Source organism: Carassius auratus, chromosome 4 (assembly GCF_003368295.1).
Source record: "Carassius auratus strain Wakin chromosome 4, ASM336829v1, whole genome shotgun sequence".
Taxonomy (NCBI): Eukaryota; Metazoa; Chordata; class Actinopteri; order Cypriniformes; family Cyprinidae; genus Carassius; species Carassius auratus.
The window spans coordinates 28,109,151-28,114,291 of NC_039246.1; positions in this window are offsets into that span (position 1 = coordinate 28,109,151).

The following is a 5,141-nucleotide window of genomic DNA, read 5'->3' on the forward strand; positions in this document are numbered from 1 at the left end:
CTATATCATGGTGACTAATAAAATGCATGAGCAAAAGTCTTCCAATCTTTGACTAAACTCCACATATTTGACACAGAGCGCTGCTCTGCAATAAACATTAATAGCTTAAGTTAAACCGTGGCGTCTGCAGTTAAAGGAGCACAATCTGCGCTTTGTTGCAACGGATGGATCGTAATTTACTCCCTGTCCCTTGTAATAAGCGCCGGGCGGATATAAACGACACGGGGGTGACTACATTCAACCATTACACGCACCCCTCTCGCAAGTTATTCTGCCACAAAATGGCGGAGCTTCGACGCGAAAGACCCCATTTTGTCAAGCAGACGATTAGAACAGTTCAAGGAAGCCGATTTTTGTGTTTTTAACGGTATTTCGAGCGTGTTTGGGATGCGTTTGGCTGCGCCTGCTGATATGTTGTGGCGTCGCGCGGTGGAGAATAATGTCCGCGCGCTCTGGGTTTGACGCAGCACGAGCGCTGAGCGAGTGAAGCCACAAGAATATATTTCTATCTAGTTACAATAGATTTGTATCATATTTTAAATACACGTAATAAACTTGATGGTGAATCATTTTATCTGGAGTCTGGAAGATATTGGACTCTTTCATATTCTGGTTAGTTCGATTTGTAAACCTAGTTTCAGGGCTCTCAAGTTTTGAACTGAGTTCAGAGTGAGATTTTGCCCGCGGTCGCGATGTCGGCAGGGGTTTGATGGGGACGGGTGTCTGATCTCATAAATGACACATATTCTTACAAATAAAATAATATTTATTTAATTCAGCATTTATTTGTGTGTGTGTGAGAGAGAGAGAGAGAGAAAAAATGGTCAGTGCTGTTTATAGTAGGTGTTGGTAGCTGGTTTTGAGGCCAGGGGTTGGTGGCTCCCATTTGAATCAGTGTGGTTCCAGGCCAGCCATTTTTCACAGTTCCATCAAGTGCTAAACTGTTCCTGGTTTTGGTCTTGTTTAATCCCACCATGGAGAAAACCCTCTCAGCATAGGTATTTGAATGAGCAAGCACTAACACTAATGCAGCTATTTTAGAAAGCCTCCCTGCTTATGTCCCTCACACCTTGATGGACACAGGAGTTCTCTTGTCTGCAGACTAAGCACCAGTAAAAAGAGCTGGTGGTTCCCATTGTGATGAATGGCGATCGGGTTGACCACTCCTTCTTAAAGGAACACCTACAGGTGGCTGCTCTACATAACCCTCTCTTTTTCCCTGTTTCCAGTGGGTTCTCCACTGTTTCCTCTATGGTCCTCCACAGTCTCTTCCATGCACCCATCCTCTACTGGCACCCTAACTCCCTCCCCTACTGTATTCTCCACAGCCTCCTCCTCTGACCTAGCCACCTTTTTAGGGAGCTGGGCCCGCATTCATAAAGATTCTAAGAATCCTCTCAGAAAACTCTTAATTTAGCTTAAAAACTTTTACGTAGGAGTCTTAGCTTAAAAGCGATTCGGGACCGATCTGAGAGCAACTCTGAGTAAGGAAAAGACAAAAACGTTTATCTTAGTGAGGAGGCGGGGTTGAACCGGTTGCTATGTATGACACAATCTTTTGAAGACTCTGATTGGCTGGTTGTCTAAGAAGGAAAAAAAAGAGTGATTTTAAGTATAGGGTCTATTCTAATCCTCACTTTAAATTTACATGCGTAATTTTTCCTATTTGACCGTTCTCTCTCTCTCTCTCTCACACACACACACACACACATTATATGTGTGTATATGAATTCTATTTTTTTATTTACCATGCTTTTAATTTCCTATAAGGTATTTGATTGGCTTAGAATGATAAAAATTGTTCCACTCTTTCCAATTACAGTGATTGCCGTCCTATGTAAGTGGCGGTTTGAGTGTTGGTTTTAATGTATCAAACATGGAATCAAAACCAAGAAGAGCGAGAAAGCCAATCTGGACAGAGGAACAGTGTTTACTGTTAGCCCAGTTAGTGGATGAACACAAGGCCATTCTTAAAGGAAAATTCAGACACAGCAAGGGACAAGAAGCAGACATGGGAGCGTATAGGACAAACTATTAACGGTTCATTCCCCCTGCTTGTGTTCACCTATAAGCCTGCTATATTCATAAATGCAGTTTTTAGAGCCTGCAAGGTGGGAATGTCCAGTGGAAACGAAATGAACTGTGACACAATAAGATGTTCTGAAAGTGCTGTAATTGTTTGTGTGATCACTCTGCTTACAGAAGGTTGTGACAGACCCAAATCATCACTATTGCATTGTTGCATGTTCCCAGTTGCCAAATATCGTAATGTAGTGATTACTTTAATTTATATATTAAATTATATTATATTAAATTATTATATAATCTATACCGTCTTATTAACTCATTGTCATCCATTGTCTGCAACACATTTCTTCTGCCTCTTCATCTTTCTGCCATTTTCTCCTCTGCTAAAGAAACTCTTAAGCCTCTTAAAAGTCCTCGTCTGTGCTCATAACAAATTTTACCTTAAGACCTCTTTTAAGGGATAAGATGCTTTCTGAATTAATTTTTTCTTTACTAGGATTTTTTTCTTTAATTTTAAAAGTAAACGCCCACATTTCTAAGAATTTTCTTAGAATTTTGTCACTAGGAACTACTTTTTGCATTAAGATTCTTTATGAATACGGGCCCAGATCTTTTAGAACAAAGCATGAAAGATTGCTCCTTTGCCTCTTCCCTGACATCTTTGAAATAGACGAATGCAATAATCAATATTATACATTGGATAAAATATAATGAAATAGCCTAGGCAAAACGTTTTGAAAATGGGGACCAGGATGAGGTGCAGTAAAAATAAAAGGAAAGAAAATTTTTTTTTTTTTTTTAAACTATTATGGATACTGCCATACAAGTATTATGGATAGGCCTATTATAGAAGTCTCTTATATAAAACTGTCAGAGTAGCCCCGCATCCTCTTCAACGTGTAACTTTGGCAATAAAAAAATAATAGTGGGCTAATAATAGGCACAAAAGCTACGGCCGACCACGTATAATGGCCAAAATGGCGTGCGTGTCGGGGTCATAATAACCATCAGACCAAAACATATCTTAGACTGTTTTTAAAAAATGTTAAATTAATATATTGATAAAAAAAACATATAGTGAAAATCTGTGTCATTGTCTTGACAAGTCTGTAACCGTAACGTTACCTACTTCAGCGAGCGTCTGGATCTGTGTTGCACACGAGCCTGTAAAAATCTTACCCGGATACAGCAATGCTATTTTCTGATTGGCTGATCGGTAGCTATATTTTTTTTATTCGATTAGCAGGTGCGTGTCAGGGCCTTCGGGGAACTCACTTGATTCCTCTACGTTACCTGTTTCACTGTTTAAAAAAATAGCGCCGCAACTTGGTGGGCGTTGTCCTCGTAATGTCTCTGCGTGAGAAATACAAGGTGTGGCGTGTGAGCGTGTGAACGGGTTGAAATGCGTGAGTCTCACGCCCAATGCGTGAGACTTGAGAGCCCTGTAGTTTGTGTTAATTTATTGTGCCGTATATTAATATCTAAAGTGTTGTGTTAAGTAGTATATTTATATCTGCCAGGAAATGAATTTTGTGTAAACTATGCATTTATACATTGGATTCTCACGGTGATGGAATACCTGGAAATATCGGGATAAAAAAAATATAGGCCTAGAAATGTGATGGAAATAGTTAAATGTGGTTTATGTTATGCTTTTTCCAAATGCAATGTTTTTAAAATGATTATTTTTCCTTTGACAAATCTTAAAGGACTGGAGGTGTCAAGCGTGAACCGTACAAAATTGCATCTAGAAATGCACAGCCATAAAGACTGAACTGAAGGATTCACTTGACATGCAGCTTTACTTCAGCGACTAAAAACCTGCATCATCAAGAGAAGTTATTAGACATAAGCCACTCTACCAGATTATCCACCTAATCTTTTTAATATTAGTCTATCATCTGATGGATACACGAGCAAAACAGAATGATATATCCAGAGTTTGATAAACTCAGACAACCCCAGATATATTAAGCAGCGTATTAAGGTTTTGAAGGGGAAAAGCTGTACGTACGTAGTCAGATATGATCCATAAAAGTGAGTAGAGAGCGCCACCACGTGGTTAAACATCGAACTGTTCTGTATTAAATCGCTACATTTGAATCGTTTGAACCAAAGACTTGCATGAGTTGGGCCAAAGAAACACATGCTTACTTTGTTGAAATGAGTCGGTAGATAAAAAATAAATGAACAAAAATTGTTAGATTTTTAAAAAGTGACTATATGTCTGAGTATGCTGACTGAAAATAATTTTTTAAATAAACGTGGCAATACTTGACGCACCGTAATGGATGTTGACAATTATTTGATAGTATTATAGTTTTTATTATTTATTATTTTGAATATTAAAAAAATAGTTAAGTTTTTAATAATTTTGAATTTTTTAGTATTTTTAATGTCTAGAATTTTTTATTCAGTTTTTTTTTGTTTTGTTATTTTAGCAAATTAATTTAATAACTAAATTAAGATAAGATTTCTTGGTAACTGACAGAATTAAAAAAAAAGAAAAAAAAGTTTTGTACACATTTACACTACAAAGACAAAATGTTTTTTTTTTTTTTTGTTACCATTTAAGTTAAGTTTTTTTTTTTTTTTTTATGGTTTTAGTTAACTATAATATCCATGGCATTAATTACTGATTAGACTGCACTGATCCAGTCAAATATACATTTCTTGGTAACTGACAGAATTAAAAGAAAAGAAAAAAAAAAGTTTTGTACACATTTACACTACAAATACAAAATGTTTTTTTTTTTTTTTGTTACCATTTTAGTTAAGTTTTTTTTTTTTTTTTATGGTTTTAGTTAACTATAATATCCATGGCATTAATTACTGATTAGACTGCACTGATCCAATCAAATATACAAATACTGTTCATCTTTGAGTTTGTAGTTTTGTGTTTTTAGCCACTAGGCTGCAGCACTATCACACACATGAGCTATTATAATCTCATATCAATGCATTTTATGGATGAGAACAAAGAGATAGATGTAGTAAAACTCATTTTCACTGTAATATTATCCTGATATTTACACAATGCCAGTACAAAAATTAAGATAAAGTAACCTTACCTGGTGTTCTGAACAAATTTGCTGAAGTACGCCACAAGCAGA